At 41.9% G+C, this 18,280-nt stretch overlaps 2 protein-coding genes across 6 annotated transcripts in view; one reads left to right on the top strand and one right to left on the bottom strand.

Annotated features, from left to right (window-relative positions):
* HTR1A (5-hydroxytryptamine receptor 1A) overlaps positions 1-6,600 on the top strand; it is a 45,652-nt gene extending 39,052 nt beyond the window's left edge. Inside the window, exons 2-3 of one of the 4 annotated variants that reach the window (XM_080972905.1) lie at positions 4,911-5,113; positions 5,720-6,597. The gene's annotated coding sequence lies outside the window, so the exon portion shown is untranslated. Of the gene's footprint in view, positions 1-4,834; positions 4,857-4,910 lie in introns of those variants that run through there. The other 3 variants (XM_080972904.1, XM_080972903.1, XM_080972906.1) reach the window with 3 other exon arrangements.
* RNF180 (ring finger protein 180) overlaps positions 1-18,280 on the bottom strand; it is a 334,052-nt gene that overhangs the window by 186,412 nt on the left and 129,360 nt on the right. The window lies entirely within an intron of this gene.

The raw sequence follows: 18,280 nt of genomic DNA, 5'->3' as shown, positions 1-18,280 counted from the left end.
AGATTCCTATGTTGCCAGGGGCTGGGCTAGATGATCCTCAGGGTATCTTACAACTCTACAATTCTTCGATTCTATGATTCAGTCCACTTTCTGGGCCCTTAGTGAAGGGGACTACCAATACTTCTCATCCATCTGATCAATAAATGTATGAGTGAAGGTGTGCCTAATATTGGTGTCCTCCTCTGGCCATACCCCTGACACCTGTGCATTCAGTAGAATACATGAAAAGGGAATCTGACTGTTTTAATTGCCTTGAGGCCCCTTTCACACCTTCTGCTGATTGCATGGATACTGAGGGCATGCCCCAAATATGGAACCCTCCAGATATGGTTATAAAGTACTTATATGCCTGGCACGCTGTTGTGAACTACGCCAATGACTCGGGCACAAGGAGTCCTTGCTCATGTCGTCATCAGGGAACCTGAGGTTTACACTAAATACTCAGGGGTCCCAGAGGATGACATTTCCGGGGTTCCTGGGGGCTGAGCTATTGCTGTCTCAAAGTGCCAAGGATAAAGGATTGGAAGTCTCTCTGTTGCTGGCACTAATAAACTGCATTGACAGGGTATATGATGCTTGTGACAAAAGCATTACCAACTGACCCAAAATGTTATAGGACTTTGGGATTGGCTCATAATGATTTCAAGGAGAGGGGCATGAACTCTTCAAGTTCACTGTTGTGAGCTCTTCTGGTCTAAACTTGGGCACCATGACTAGTTAATGAGGTTACAGATCAGCCTATTAAACCTCCAGCTCAAAACTGCTCAGCTAATCTTGGGGTACTGCAATTTGTCTCTGAATGCCAGTTGCTGGGAATTTGAGACGGGGAGAGTGTTTGTTGTGTTTAGGTTCTGCTTGTGGACTCCAACTTCCATAAGCGTTGGCAGCATGGACCCCAGGGATGATGGGCGATATAATCCAAAAACATCTGGTTCCCCATCCCTGCTTCCCAGGACACAGAGAAGCAACCTTCCCACTGATGCCAACTGCTATTAAGAAGCCTGTATTGCAACCAATATTATGTTTTATGAATATTGCATCAAAATGTAATGGATTGGGAACTCAAAGCCAATTCAGAAAGTGCTGAATCTTTGTAAGTGGACAATTTATAGCTGTGGGTGATGATACTGCTGAATGCTATAGCAGTTCAGTAACCTGAGGAAATAGAAAGTTCATACAAATGAAATATCACCCACAGAACCAGGCTCTCTGAATTAAGATAGACTGATGAGAGATGGTATATGAAGGGCATAAGATCTTCCTTGATGGGTGAGACCAAGGTCTGCCTGTTCTACTCCTCTGGCATTTCCACTCATAGCCACATAGATACCCCTGCTAATCAGAGCCATGGGGCAGTTCTTCCATCTTATAACTGATTTTATCACTGGTCTAGCAGCCCCACTGGACTTAATGGTTTTATGCCTACCCTGTTTAGATGAGCAGATGTATTATTTCAGTTCCTTCAAAATGTGGTCAAAATCAGTCATGCTGCACTGCTCATTCAGCTGAGTGGGGCTCTAGAACATCTGCCTTAAAGTTCTACCCTGACAGCTGCACTGAAGGTGATTATGAGCTGATAATGGCAGGACCAATTATCAGGAAACTTTTTACAAATACACCTTTTGCCCTGCAGCTTCATCAGGCTCTCAGTGGTTCCCTTCCTTGCCTATTCAGATGATTTGGCAAGGGTTAACATGAGGACTTTCTAGATATGTGACTGGGCCCAGGAATCTGCCCAGCCTCCGCTACCTATTGTGAGTTAGGCCAGGCAATTAGGGGGTTCTTGAATCAAATCATTAATGGAAAATGTGTAACAGAAAGCAGCATTTTAAGGGAACCAGGAGGTGGAAGTTCAGGAAGAAAAGGGAACAAGGAGACAGGCCATGAACAAGCTCAAACCAAAAAATCACCAGAGAAGAACTACCATGGGGTTTTATCTTCCCAAATCAAAAGGGGTGCCAGTTGAAGGGGAATTATGGTTTCCCTAGAACTCAAAACCCAGGAGAAAAGCCCATGTTCTGCCTTATGCTATCAGTCCATCTAGCTCAGTAGACACCAGCTCTCAATGGTTTCAGGCAGGGTTCTTCCCCAGCCTTTGCAGGAGTTTCGAGTGATCGAACGTGGGACCTTCTGTATGCAAAGCAGATGCTCTGATACTGAGCAATGGCCTTTCCTAAAGTAGTGGTCTGAGTGTTGGACTAGGGTTTGGGGGACCAGTTTGAAATCTCCACTCAGTCATGAAGTTCACTCGTTGACCTTGGGCCAGTTGCTATATCTCAGGTGGGGAGAGAGAACCATGTAAGCCTTATTGAGCTCCATGGAGGAAAGGCTGGGTACCCATGTATTAAATAAAGAAAACACCTCTCTGTGCCTCTTCTTTTCCTTTGCTACGTGTAAGTGCTTAACACAATCATCTGTGTGTCACCCAATAGTGTGAATGCTGTTGAGACTTCTCTTACTTCTTTCCACCTAGAAATGTTTTTGATGAGAGCAGGGCAAAGCAAAGAAATGAGAAAAACAAAGCGAGAAAATGTGAGGGGGGGGGGTTATGGAGGTGTTAGGTATAAGTGACAATCACAGAAGTGGGTAAAGGGTGGGAAAGAGATGCCAGAGATTCTGAGAGAGGGGGGGGGCACGCATAAGGTATGGTGGAGAAAACAGAGCTTTCTAATTAAGCAGAAATTCTCTCTGCTGTAAGGAGAATGAAAGATTAAACCACACCAAACCTTTCTAGGGAAGAAATCAAGTAAAAAGCAACACCTATTTGAATCTTGAAAGACTCCATAAACACAGGGCAATTTGTAGTCTCGGCACAGAAGGTGGTGGATTGGTTATGCAGGAATTTCTCTTGAAATGCAACTCAAGACTATCGTTTTCTCATTAATCAGGAAAAAGCTCTCCTTGAGCTTAATTACCATTCTTACAATAACTTGCATATATCCTGCTCACTCAATAAAAAGTATGGATTTTGGTTGCTTTAAAGAACCTGGAACTGCCTGAGCTTCTGTGGCAATGAATTCCACCTTGACTCTCATGATAGATGAGTGTCTTTTGCCTGTGTGACTCTCTCCATTTTCTCCCAGTCTGAATGGGTCAGTTACTTATACTGAATCGGACTCCTTTGTCAAAGTTAACAGGAGTGCCGTTCTATTATATGATATCTCCTTATCGTATTTGTTCTGCTGCTTATGGTGGGAATAGCAAAACAACTCTGAAGTAAAAAATAGATTGGCCATAGCCCACTCGATTTCCAGTTCAGATTCCAGAAACAGATTTGAAACTGTACAGTTAGAGGACATTTTCAATGCTGTGAGTGAAAAGAGGCCTGATTGCCCTTACAACATTGCAGTCACTGCAATCATAGTCCCATGACCCCAGTTCAAATCCTGCAGTTGACCAGGTCACCAACTTTTTAAAAACAGCAACAACCTTCATAGGTAGGGTCTGCATTGTATTTGAAACTGCTTCTGTAGCACACAGACAGAGCTCCTTAGGTGAATTCCTTCCAGGTTGTTTTACAAGTCGAACCCCTGCACTTAGAAACTGGCGCACCACCTCCTAGGGGCAGAGGTGCCTTCCATCCCCTCAAAATCTGCTGGCACAGGGCTGGTCCCCCTCAGTGTTGAGGGAGTGGAGGAGGCCAGCCACTGAGCTGAGTGGAAGCCACGTTGCGCCAGGCTCAGCGCTTGGCTTCCTCCCAATGATATGACGTTGTCACATCATGCATGTCATGCATTTGTTGCACACATAATGTCACATGCATGCCCTGAGTTCAGTGGAGCTTTCTCCTAGGAAACTATGCAAAGGATTGCAGCCAAGCCAGTCCCAATAAATTGAATATTATGTTATGTACTACTCTTCTTTGGTGTGTGCATGTAATAATGGAATAGCTGCCTTCAGTTTTGGACTCTCCTTGGAGGCATAGCTTTGGACTTGCCTTGCAAGTATGGCTATGGACTCTCCTAGGGAGTGTAGCTATGAATGTGACCATGATCAGCTCCTGAGCATCCGAGTTTACCACTAAGCCACTGAGAATGAAGCTTTATTTTCTCTGCCCCATTATGAGCCACCTACAGCTTTCGCTTTTCAGGCTACTCCATGAAATAATTGCTAATTGGAATATTAACCCAATCCATTGTTTGGATTTCTTGCTATGCGATGCTGGGCATATTCAAACTTTTGGGCATTTATTAACATCTCCAACTTCTCGAATATGGGCTTTTCCAACAAATAATGTTTCAACTTCTGATACTATCAGGATACTGTGACCTAATGCATCAACAATGTCTGTGGAGCTGCTCTAGCCCAGGAAATGAAGTTATAACATTTTAGTTAGCATTTCTGGGGTTCTTCTCCATGGATATAGGAGAATGTTTCTGGTAAAGAAAGCTGATAAAGGAGCGGGGGGGGGGGGGAGTAAGAGGCTGTTACTCCCAAAGGATTCCTTAAGATGTGCTGCAGAACTCTGTTGGAAGAACAGAACAGGCGGTTGCTGTGCATCTCCAAGGACTACACTAATACTTTAAATCCATGGCATGAGCCAAATATTTAAGTTCAGCCAGTCTTGCATTTCCCTGCAGAGAAGTGTTTGTACATAACTTTGTCTCATTGCTTTTGCATAAAGTTTAAGGCAAGCTTCCCCTACTGTTCTATAAATAATGATGGGATATGCATTCATTCATATGTATTTTGATCTCGGGAAATCTAATATGTGGCTTGGTGTGATCTGCAATGTCTTTGCATTGAATTCTGATAAGAAACCAAAATATAGAGATTTCGATTTCATGTTCATCTCCCTTAATATATTCTTTCTTCCCCTGCCTTACCTTTAAAGGCCCTTTCCCCTGATACCCGACTAGTTAAAACTGGCTCCAAGAGTGGATACAGCTCAAGCAATATCTAAACCACAGAAAATGTTTACTTCTTTACGCCAAGGAGCTTGGGAAAGGAGGACTGGAGGAAGAGACATGCAAGGACTCAGTTCAGATTGGACCTTTGTTGAAGCAAATTTCTCACTCAGAGCTATCCCTGGTGCTGCAACCACAGGCCTGTCCATTTTGGTGCCTGGAACAAATGGGTCAAAACAGCAACACATCACTGGTCATAGTACAATGTGAGTATAGGATTGTTCTGAAAAGTGGTTTTTGGTGTGTGGGTTTTTTTGCAGGTTTGAGGGGAGCTGGAGCTGAGCCCTGGTGGGTATGGAGGAAGAGTTAAACCTGCTTCCCTCTCATTCTATGGCCCCAATTCAAATTGCCCTTTCCTGCAGTGGTTGATGGTTTACTTGTCCCACACCTCACCCCAAAAATGGAAAAAGGAAAGCCACAACCAAACACATTGGGTCCAAATCATGCCACGGCTAGTTTGACCCACTGCCCAATTAGAGAAAAGTAAAGCAGAATATGTTGTTATGTATGAAACATTCAGCAGGTGGCGATATTGCTTTAGTTAATTATTGCAAGGAACTCTCTGGTTAAAGGAACTACTGTCCCGTTGGAGGGCAGTTACTAGGTACAAGCTATAGAATTATATTTGAGCTTATTTACCATGCCCAGGATCCGCACACTCCATTTGACCACATTGGGATGTTGATTGTTCCCCCACCCTCCCATTTCGGTGTACTTTGCAAATTGAATTCCCAGTGCTGCAATGTATTCCCAGTTGAGGTTCCATATACCATACCAAAGGTTATTTCTACTCTCTGCCCTCCTTTACACAGCCTGATAATTCTTTCTCTGAAATGGGAATCTCTCCGCCTTAGAAGAACACTATCAGAAAAACAGAAGATATCTATGAAGACAGCAGCTTCCCAGCATGGAAGCTGAGAGTACATTGTGTGTCCTGTATCCTCGAGGCTGCATGATAGCAGAAGTTGCCCATCTTTTTGGACCAGTAGGCACACCTGCAAACCGCAGAAACTACCATGGGTACCACAACCCCACCGTCTTCAAGCACACGCTGCAAGCTAGTCTATTGACTACAATAGGATGCTCCTTTCAACTCTCATTTCAGCAGGGCAAGAGGGAGGGAACTTGGTGGGCCCTTTTTCAAGTTCAATATTAACACCAAGAGGTGCAATAGAGGGTTGCATTTTAATGACACTATTGTTTAATCCTTTTATAAATAAAACATTTCAGGAGCTCTCTTCTTCCCCTACTGAATCTAATCTTGATTTTTGCTCTTATTAAGTTATTTGCAATGTCTTGATATTTCTTTATGCACTGAATCAAAACAAAATATGCTGGTTGCATTGGTAAGGAGTGGTTGCATTCAGACATCTGGATAAATTATGGTGTATAGTGACAGGAATCAACCTAGCCTCCTCCAGGATCATGTGCCCCGCTTCCCTCTCCTCCTGCTTGGCTGTTGCTTCCTGTTTCAATTAATCACTGAACTCTAAACTGTGGCTAATCTTAACTATCATTATTTGAAATAAGCCAGCTTTGTAAACTATGGCTTTACGTTGGCTTGCTTCAAACAAACTTCACTTAAGGTTCACCACAGTTTGTTGGGCTTGTACAACATAGCAAACTGAGCTCAATCAAAACCAGAAAAAAATGCTTCTCATCCCTTCCCCGTGGCTGGATTGGAGAAGGAGGGAAAGCACACGAGCCAGGGGTCAGGCTAGACTTTTTCTCATTATGATAAACTATTGTTAATCATCATCATCATCATTTAATTTAATTGCATTAGCATACAGCCATAGCAAAATAAGACAATACAAAAATGTTGGAGACAAGCAACCAAGCAAAATTCAAAGCGATATTGCTGGCGTAATGACATTTAAAATACCCTAAGACAATAATACAGAGATTTAGTTGCCAGCGCCAAAAAAAAACTAGTATGCGGATATAAGTAAAGCATAAAATGGCCCCAAAATAGGCTCAGCACATTGAGTTAAAAAGGTAATAAAAGAATTAAAACAGGTCCAGGACTAGGACACACTACCCTGTCAGAGTAGCCCTGAGTTTCAGAGCCTGCACTATGAAGATTGCCACCCCACGTGAAATTTGGGGATTTGCGTCCACAAGAAGTGCTTTCAAACAATCTTCCTTAGATGAAATGGAGGACGGGATCAAGAGGAGGAGCTTAGGTCTTATTGGGTCATAAATAGGGCAGTAGAAAAAGAAATGTATGAAGTCCTCTACTTCATTCATTGTGCATGGACATAGACGCTGAGTAATAGGGGTCTTAGAGTAGATCCCCTGCAGGAAGGCCGTGGGTATAGAATGGAAACGGGCCATTGTAAACGCTCTTCTCAAATTGGGCTCCGTCAGGTCTATCAAGTAGTTGGCAAGTGATCTTACCACTTTCACTTTAGGGAGCCACATGGAGAGGCGAGCTGAGGTGGACTGTGCCCGGTCCATGGCCTCATCTCTTGTAAGAATCCAGGCCCGGATTTTATGTTGGTCCCAAGATGACAGCATGTCGAGATCTGGGAGGGAGTAGCGTGCAGTAATAGTCTCCATGGCCTTGGACCATTTGTTGGAATAAGAACAAGTTAAAAAGGCTTGCCTGGCTAGTAGGGAACCTGGGGCATTGATTAATTTGCAATAAAAACTAATAATTCTAATGTGGGCTCTCGCCACAATGGAGGGGAGGCCCAGTTCTGTTCTTAACTGTGCAGCAACCGAGCCCTTGGGGAGACCCAGTATCTTTCGTGCAAAAGAGTTTTGTAGAATCTCCAGCCGCTGAAGAGTTTTTAAATTCCACCCCCAGATTTCAACCCCATACAGTAACATCGGGAGGACTTTGCTGATAAATGCTTTTCTGATTGGTGGAACCAACTGGCCGCCTTTTGCATAGAAGAATTTCTCCAAGGCTTTGATGGTTCTACGGGCAGCCAGGATGGTCATATTTAGGTGAGCTGACCAGCTAAGCCCATGCTGAAAAGTGATTCCCAAATACTTGAATGCTGAGCAATATTCAATAGAGTGGCCCTCAAAATTCCAGAATGACTTCCGAGTTTTCGTGCCAAAAGTAAGAATTTTGATTTTGGCGAAATTGATTTTGAGGGAATTGGTATCACAATATGTCATGAGCCCTCTGAGCATGTTGTTTAAGCCCTGCTTGGTTAAAGACAGTATCACCATGTCGTCCGCATAGAGTAATATGGGGATCTTGAGCTGTTGTAAAGAGGGGGCAGATTGATTTAGGGCCTGCATAGTTGTAACGATGTCGTTGATATAGAAATTGAATAGAAAAGGGGCCAAGAGGCAGCCCTGTTTGACCCCTTTATTCAGAGGGAAAGAATCAGAAAGAGCTCCCAGAGGGCCGAATTTTACTCTGGCCGATATGTCATTATGAATTTCCATAAGAAGGAGGAGGAGTCTCTTATCTATGTTGGTGTAACTAAGCTTCTGCCATAGCCTATCTCTGGGAATGGAGTCAAAAGCGGAGGTCAGGTCCACAAAAGCCGCGTGTAGTTTGCAGTTGAACCTGTTTAGGTATTTATATTGTTAATCATGATGACCAAACATGGCCATTGTGATTTCATATACCATATAGCCACTGCTGACCCTTCTAACAAGATTGAATCTTCCCACAGATCCACCACATAGGCATATCATATGTACTGGAACCTTGACAGTTCCAAACATATATCAAATATTGCTCTGTTTAATTGGCTGAAGTGTTAAATTAATAGCACAATACTCTTTAGGGGGTGGGATTTAACTAATTGGCCCTGATTGCAGAAACCTGTGCAAGGACTTCTACTAGTGCAATGGGGCTTCTCCCTCCCCACATGTGCCCCCATGCCCCCACTGGCTCTGGGGTGTCAGGAGAACCCCCAGAAAAGCACATGGGGAAGAGAGGGGATATTGTTCTATTGGGCAAGCAGAAATGATGGAACTTTTGTTAAACAATGGAACAATGTTAAATTCCACCCTTAGTGTTTATTTTGTTGAATACATCAGATCCTTGCACTTTATTGGATAACATCTCTTTGTTTATTTCTGTGTGGCTCTGTCTATGCATTGCAAATGTATGTGTTCTGTACAGTAATTTGATAGCTTACTCATCTCTTCATGACCATAGTAAATAGAAATAGAGAGCCTAATAATAACAAAGTCTGAATTAGAACACACAGATCTTGAGTGCACTATTTTCCGGGAATGGGAATCTTGGCAAGCTGTCCTGCAGGTCTTTTCGGAACAGCTTGTGGCCTTGTCTAATTGGTTAAGGGTAAGAAACAAACATATGGTGTTTAATTGGCGCAGAGAAACTTTGGAACATTAATTCATTTTATCTGGTCATTGAATTTCTGTTGGGGTGGAGGGCCAGAGTAACAGAGATTTCAGGCTTTCTAGGTGAAAATTAAATACCCGGCCCAACCAACATTTAGCTCTTGTGTGGTTCATCTGCACATCCCAGTTCAAGCAAATGGTAGAACTTCTAACTTGAATAATACAAGAAAGGATAATTGGTATCAATTTAATCTCTTTCCTCAGGTTTTGAAAAGTTATTTTCCAAAAATTGCATGCATTTTTTAAAAATCCACGTCTTGCACGTTGAAGTATTCTTAACCAGATCTTAATGCAAACCTGGGTCTCAAGCTGGGTTCTAAGCACATTTGCTTTGAAGAAAGCTTTACTGAAATTCATTCTAAATAAAAGCGTTTAATATCAAGGTGCATATGCTTTATCTTAATTCTTCCTTCCTGAGGGCTATTGCCTGGAGTTCAATAATCTTTTAGATTGGGTTGGAGATGAACTGATCTAGTTCTACAGTAACACATTGTGGTTTGAACCTCACAATTACATTTAGAAGAGGTTAAAAACAGGATGCCTGCAGCTGAAATAACAATTGCTACTATTTTAAATCATTTAGCTCTTTCCTTCCAGTTTTGCAATGTTTCTGTTTGCTTTTATTAAGTTTTGAAAGCACATCACTAGCTAACATCGCTGTAGAATGGTTTTCCCCCAATATGTAATTATACTTTTCTCGAAGCAAACAAGGATTTGGCCCACTTTAGTTAATTATCTGACTTCTGATACTAGAATAGGAGCACAGAAATAGCCTTATACTGAGTCAGACCACTGGTCCATTGAGATCAGTATTGTCTAAGAAGATGGCATTGGCTGTCCAGTATAGCAGATGGGGTTCTCTCCCAGCCCTTCCAAGAGAAGAAGAAGAAGAGTTTGGGTTTGATATCCCACTTTATCACTATCTGAAGGAGTCTCAAAGCGGCTAACATTCTCCTTTCCCTTCCTCCTCCACAACAAACACTCTGTGAGGTGAATGGGGCTGAGAGACTTCAGAGAAGTGTGACTAGCCCAAGGTCACCCAGCAGCTGCATGTGGAGGAGCAGAGACGTGAACCCGGTTCCCCAGATTACGAGTCTACCGCTTTTAACCACTGCACCACACTGGCTGGCAATTATACCTGAGACCTTCTGCATGCAAGGTCTGAAGCCTGTGCCCTTACTGGAACGTTAACTTAATCCCAGTGCAGTTGCTACACAGGTAACTTTCAATTTACATGCATTTAACTTGTACACATTCAGCTTTACATGCTCGGCAAAAATAAAATTAAAAAGGGGTGGGTGTCTGGGGAAAAATATACTTTGACAATCCCACACACCATTGAATCCAATGTGTCTTGACTATATGTGATTTTGCCTTTATGCGCTATCCCTGAAACGTAATCCCCGTGTGAGTTGAGAGTTACCTGCAGTTCATTTTTATAAATCAGGAGTCTCTGGGGTCTCTGTGAGAAAACCCGGATATAATGTTCTAAATTTAGGCCGAAATATTGGGAAATCTTGGAACAAGATGGAGATAGACTGAAACTGCAGAGTTTTGAGAAACTAAAAAATAAAGTGCGAGACTGGCTTCATTATTATCAGATAATGGAGGCATATAATTTGGACAAGAAAATTGGCTTCCAGGTAGAAAAATCAAAATTAGAAACAGAACTGTTAGAACCCAAAACTAAGAATTTGTCAAGAATGTATAACTTGCTGTTGAAATGGAATACTCAGGATGAAACGGTGAAATCTGCTATGATTAAATGGGCACAAGATGTTGGATATAATATTATGTTTGCTGACTGGGAACAGTTATGGACCACAGGTATGAAGTTTACGGCATGTAATGTCCTAAGAGAGAATATTATGAAAATGATATACAGGTGGTACATGACCCCAGTCAAGCTTGCAAAAATCTATCATTTGCCCGACAATAAATGTTGGAAATGTAAAGAAACTGAAGGTACATTCTGTCACCTTTGGTGGACGTGCCCAAGGATTAAGGCCTTCTGGGAAATGATATATAATGAACTGAAAAAGGTATTTAAACATACCTTCTTGAAGAAACCAGAGGCCTTTCTCCTGGGCATAGTCGGCCAATTGGTGCCAAAGAAGGACAGAACTTTTTTTATGTATGCCAGAACAGCAGCAAGAATACTCATTGCAAAGTATTGGAAGACACAAGATTTACCCACTGTGGAAGAATGGCAGATGAAGCTGATGGACTATATGGAACTGGCAGAAATGACTGGCAGAATCCGAGACCAGGGAGAAGAGTCGGTGGAAGAAGATTGGAAGAAATTCAAAGATTATCTACAGAAATATTGTAAAATTAATGAATGTTAGAATGATGTTGGATAGTAATTAAGTGGTTTCCAGCTGTAATGCTTTAAGGGAATATGAAAAAAGGGTTATAAATAGGTAAAAATTTAATATTATTGTTTTTAAAGGATTTGCTGAACCAACAGATTGAAGTGGAATACAAAAAAGGGAGGTATGAGGAGGTCCGGGAAATAAGTTAAAGGAAAATAAGTAATGGAAAATCTGTCTGTTTTTAACTATTTTTATTTTGTATTTTTGTCATTTTTTTCCCCATTTTTATTGTAATATTTTAAAAAATCTTAATAAATATCTTATAAAAAATATAATGTTCTAAATTTAAAAATAAAAGAGTGTGGAATATGTACAGTGTTGTTGTTGTTCATTTGGAGTCTTTACTTACATAGTTATTTCTGTCACTTTTCAATGATCCATACAAACTTGCAGAAATGTTTTGCACAGAAGAAATACAGATGTTGGAAGAGTCAGGACAGATAAAAGGAAGTTCTTCACCACATGGTTTAACTATGGAACTCACTCCCACAGGAGGCAGTGATGCCCACCAACTGAGATGGCTTTAAAATAGGATTAGACAAATTCATAGAGGAGAAGGCTAATTGATGCCTAGTAGCCAAGATGGCTTGAGAGTCCCATGATGGCTTGAGAGTCCCATGGACTGCAAGAAGATCAAGCCTCTCCATTCTTAAGGAAATCAGCCCTGAGTGCTCACTGGAAGGACAGATCCTGAAGCTGAGGCTCCAATACTTTGGCCACCTCATGAGAAGAGAAGGCTCCCTGGAAAAGACCCTGATGTTGGGAAAGATGGAGGGCACAAGGAGAAGGGGACGACAGAGGACGAGATGGTTGGATAGTGTTCTTGAAGCTACCAGCATGAGTTTGACCAAACTACGGGAGGCAGTGGAAGACAGAAGTGCCTGGCATGCTCTGGTCCATGGGGTCATGAAGAGTCAGACATGACTAAACAACAACAAGCCATGATGGCTTTGCTCTGCCTCCACAGTTGGAAGCAGAATACAGTCAAACCTTGGTTCCCAAACACCTCTTTTTTTAAAAAATAAAAAATATGTATTAAATTTCCCATTTTAACAATCCAATAAAAACCACATTAAAACATTCCAAATTATAATACAATCCCAAAAGCCAAATATTCAGTGCCAAATGATATATCTTTTGGGTGACTTCCCATGCTCTGAAGTTCTATTTTGGAACGTTTCAGCTCCCAAATGCTGAAAACCCAGAAGTAAGTGTTCCGGTTTTCGAACATTTTTCGGAAGCCAAATGTCCGATGCAGCTTCCGCTTGAGAGCAGAAGAAGACGAGAAGAAGAGTTTGGATTTTATGTCCCGCTTTATCACTACTTGAAGGAGTCTCAAAGCGGCTAACATTCTCCTTTCCCTTCCTTCCCCACAACAAACACTCTGTGAGGTGAGTGGGGCTGAGAGACTTCAAAGAAATGTGACTGGCCCAAGGTCACCCAGCAGCTGCATGTGGAGGAGCGGAGACGTGAACCCGGTTCCCCAGATTACGAGTCCACCGCTCTTAACCACTACACCACACTGGCTCTTGCAGCCCATCGGCAGCCACGCCTCAGTTGTAGAACATTTCGGAAGCCGAATGGGCTTTAGGAATGGGTTACGTTCGACAACCGAGGTTTGACTGTACCCTGATTCTGAAAACCACAGGGAGGGAGAGTGCTCTTGTTGGTTACCCAAAGGCATCCATCTGGCCACTGTGAGAACAGGATGCGGGGCTAGATGGGTCATTGGCCTGATCCAGCAGGCTCGTCTCATGTTATGTTCACACACATTCACAATTTTTAAACTTTCTACGTGCTCAAACATTGACCCAAAGTAGGAGTAATTCAACCTGCACAACAATATACCAATTTGCTGATGCAGGTCTCCAAAGGTGCTGCTCTTTCCAGTAGAATTGGATAAACATGTTCTATGCGCTTAGCAAAACAACCTGCAGATCTGCTGAGCTGTGCACTGCTACTCATAATTGCTATCTGTAGTTGAAGTAAACAAGCAGCTGGAATAGCGCATTACTCTTGAAAAATAAATCCCGTTTTCAAATCTGATTGAATGCAGCAGAGATACGAGAAGTTATGAAGAAGATGCAGCAGCCACAAAATCTCTGCTGTTCACAGAGTCCAAATGGGGCTTTGCGTTGTGTGCATAGGAACAAATGAGGAAATGAAGTTTGTCTGGACTCTGAGGTGAGGAGCATATCAGCTGCATGCCTGACAAAGGCATTTTTGATAAAGTGGCCACTTATCTCTTACCCCAAGATAGGAAATACCGGTACATCACCAAAAAAGAGGCCACAGATTTGCCTAAAGCCTACACATGGTCATTGGTATTTATGGAATTTTTTTAAAGATTAGTAAGAAAGATTTTTAAAAGATTAATATAATTTATGTATGTTGTAAATTCTTGTTTGTGTTCATTTTAAGTAATTGATTTTATATTTTGTAAGCCACTTAGAAGCCTATCTTGGCATTAAGTGATATATAAATTAATTTATTAACCATCAACTCACCATTGTGGGTAAAACAACCCACGTGTCTAGTATAATTGTAATTATGCTGTAGATTCTTGTTTGTACTGTATTGATTTTATGTAATTGATTTTATATTTCTGAGCACCCTACTGCTAGCATAACACTTCTTTGTAGGAAACAGCTTAAGGAGTCAGTCCATTCAGTACAATATTATTGACAGGCAGGTGCTCGTCCGGGTTTCAGGCAGGAGTGTTGCCAAGCACTACCTGGCAGTGCTGGGGACCTCTTGACATGCACAGGATGTTAGCACTGAGCTCCAGCCCTTCCTCAACAGTAAACAAGTTGGTGGCGGGACCAAAAGTATGCAGAAACCTATATGCAATTGTTTGTGACTGAACGAAGTAGGTGGGGTGGGGTGGGGTGGGGACTTGAACCCCCCCCTCAATCAGAGTGCCTTCACTCATATATCGTGAACACATCAGGAATGACTCCAAGGAATAGAACAGCTTCCCAGGTTGTTGTTGTTGTTTATTGAATTTATATACCGCCCTATACCCGGGGGTCTCAGGGCACTTACAGAACAAAATCAAGATATAAAACCACAAAATATCTCATAACAACCACAACCACAACAACAACCACCACAACAACATATTATTTATACCCTGGCCCATCTGGCTGGGCTTTCCCAGCCACTCTGGGCGGCTTCCAACAAAATATTAAAAAACAGTAATGCATCAAACATTAAAAGCTTCCCTAAACAGGTCTGCCTTCAGATGTCTTCTAAAAGTCTGGTTGTTGTTGTTCTCTTTGACATCTGGTGGGGGGTGTTCCACAGGACAGGTGCCACTACTGAGAAGGCCCTCTGCCTGGTTCCCTGTAACTTGGCTTCTCGCAGTGAGGGAACCGCCAGAAGGCCCTCGGTGCTGGACCTCAGTGTCTGGGTAGAACGATGGGGGTGGAGATGCTCCTTTAGATATACTGGACTGAGGCTGTTTAGGGATTTAAAGGTCAGTACCAACAATCCAATAGCCCCCCACATAAGACACATTTTAAAAGGGCATAGGATGTAAATCAGATCAACCAAAGGCCTGGTTAAAAAGGAATGTTTTTGCCTGGTACCTAAAGGTGTATAATGAAGGCACCAGGCAAACTTTCCTAGGGAGAGCATTCCACAAATGGGGAGGCAATGCAGAGAAGGCCTGTTCTCCTGTTGCCACCCTTTGGACCTCTCAAGTTATGCCCTATTTGTCACCTGACCAACTTTCTGTCATAATATATTAAGTCCTTACTTAGTGTGGGGAAATCCTGGTAACAATAACAGTGGTCTGTGCCACTCCTTTAGTCTCTGGAACAATTCCCCCCCCCTTTTTTGAGTCATGCTATGGAAGTTGCTGCTGCTATTCATTTTTGTAATTGTTTACATGCCCTTCACTGTAACGTCCCAGGATGGGTTACAACAATTAAAACACAACAGCCAGAGCTTCGATCTATAATAATTCCTTTTTAATAACTATTGGACACTGTTGATGGAAGGAAAAAAACAACAACCTGTGTTGGAGCATATGGGTAAAAAATCCAAATGGAGGTAATTTTTGTTATTAAACCAACCATAATGTCAAAAAAATCCTTGTGCAAGCTTTTGAGTTCTCCAGGCCTCTTCATCTTCACCTAGACAAGAGGAAACAAAGAAAAAGGGTGTGGTGGTGGTCTTACTGAGGAAAGTTGTTGAAGTCAATGGAGTCAGGCACAGGCTTAAGATGCAAGATGAGAAGAGTTTTCAGGCCTTCAAATGCAGCTCTTTTAAGGGCTCTGCAAGTTTCAGGTTGGAGCTACAACGGCTGGAAAGAAATAAAAATATTCAGTGGTTGATTCCCCCATTTCTGAAAAAACAAAATGCAGCTGTTACTCACATTTGTCTGCTGATGGAAAGACCATCTTCCTGTTCTGAGCCCTGTTCCTTGTATAGTTAACGGCAGAATTTAGATCTAGGGCATGGAACCAAATAAGACCATATATATCAGTAAGAGGGGATGCTGAGTGCCAGTTCCTGATGGGCTTTTGTTAAAGGTCTTGGATGCTGCTCCCCATTGTGAAAGTACAAAAGGGCACATCTGCCCTGAAGTGAATGAAGAGCCCGTATTGTATGCCTCACCTTGACTGCTAAAGTGCATTATGTCTGATTCTATTCTCTCCGGTAATCAATGCCCCCTTTTAAATATAAGTTCCTCGTGTCTCTCGCTTGCTTCCTCTCCCTCTCTCCCTTTCTCATGGCAAATAGTTCGTTTTAGTTTCCATATTGGAATGTGATCAATTTGCTTACATGCTCTTTGTTGTATCACATTGTGTCAAACTCCACTCAAGCAGAAAACGTGCTTTGCTGTCTGAGTTTGTAGTATGCTTATTTTAATCTCCTCCTGCCTTACTCCCGAGTCCCACAGCAAGGATGGCAGATGCGTAAATGCTGAGGAATTTTATTTTTACTTGGGGATTTTTCTGTTTACCAGGTATTTTTAACTTACATTCCCCCCAGCTGTCATCAGTATTGTACATAGTCATTTCAGTTGATTATTTCATATACTGTACTGCATTTAGACTACCTCCATGGTAACCATGGCAACTGCTTCCCGCTTAAGCGCGGTTGAGCATGTGGGTTCATGTTAATTTAGTTGCAGAAAGGGAGAGTAGCTCTTAGAAGCCCTAAAATCATTTAAGTTATTACTGGCTTTCATTTGAGGTTCAACAAAGGTAGACTACGTGGATTCTCCCCCTCATTATTAAAGCCAAACTTAACTAGAGGCTGGGGGATGCAGGAAGGTTGGGTTCCAATTATGAAGTATCTAGACTTGAAGTTCATCAGTTATGTATGTTTATGTCCTGGCTATGGATGGGAGAAAAATTAGATTCACTTCACATTTGAAGATGAGCTTACCTAATTCACACTTTCTGAAAGAAGATGTGCACCAAAACAGGGATGTCTTGGGCATTCTCGCTTCTCTGAATTTTGCGGTGCTGTTCTTCAGACAAGTTATGTGCACAAAAATGCATAAAGCACACAAGGAAATGTGCATATTAGTGAAAATAATGTAGGAAGAATCATTGCATTAGGGGAAATTGCTTCACCAAAATGATTCTATTAGGTAAAATTGCATTTTTAAAAAATCTGTATCATTAGAACAAAAATTGTACTAAAATGAAGTCTCATGAGGACTAAAAAAAATGCAAGCTGATGTGGAAATGTAGAGAAATGAACTTAAGTTTGGAAAGATGAGAAAGGGAGAGGAATCAAAATTGACAGACTCACTTGCCTCTAGTTCTGGTTCCCATCTGGAGATGCAGCATTCAGACTCTCAGCTCAGATCAGGTTACAAGGTGCAGAGATCAGCAGCCATTTACCTCTAAGGCACATGGCTAGGAATAAGTTGATACATTGTCCCAAACTAGACATGTCCTCTAAGCTCCACTTTTGAAGAATGGGGCGGGTACAGTCATTTTCTGTTATTATTGATGTATTTCTTTCTATTTAGAGTTGTAGTGTGGTAGATTTTCTATTCTTTTTTAATGATCTTATTGTGTTTTATGTAAATCACTTAGGGATTTTGTATGTTAAGGTGTTTATAAATTTTGGGATGATTTGTTGCAGTGGCTGTTGCAGTTCAGAAACTGAACAGAGGACTGTTTTGGGGTTGTTGGATTTTTTTTGTTAATGGCACATATCCAATTTGCTCTCACACCAGCACTTCAGACAGAAAGAACAGTGTGGACTATGTATTAAAGCAGGAGAATAATTGTATTCCGAATACCTATTTTTCCCCCAAAATTCTGCAGCTTGCCCTTCAAGTATTCCTCAAGTGACTGAGAAAGAGAAAGCTTTTAAATTAGTTATTGTTTATTATTTATTAATTAAATTTCTGCAGCACCCTTCACCTGAGGATCATAGAATTGTTTGTACTATTAAAACACAAAAAATTCTTAACATAATAGCCAGTGCCTTTTTTTTCTTGAGGTCTTCCCTGGTGAGCCACCTGGTCATTGAATTCTGTACCAGCCGAAGTTTCTGAACCACCTTCAGAGGCAGCCCCACAGAGGTAGTCCCATGGAAGATAAACCAGGAATGGTTGTTCAAAACAACAACAACAACAACAACAACAACAACAACAATGCACCCCTCTGGGTGGCTTCCAGCAAA

This window comes from Podarcis pityusensis, assembly GCF_964106645.2.
Source record: "Podarcis pityusensis genome assembly, chromosome: 11".
NCBI classification, from domain to species: Eukaryota; Metazoa; Chordata; class Lepidosauria; order Squamata; family Lacertidae; genus Podarcis; species Podarcis pityusensis.
This window is presented reverse-complemented; position numbering and strand designations above follow the sequence as displayed.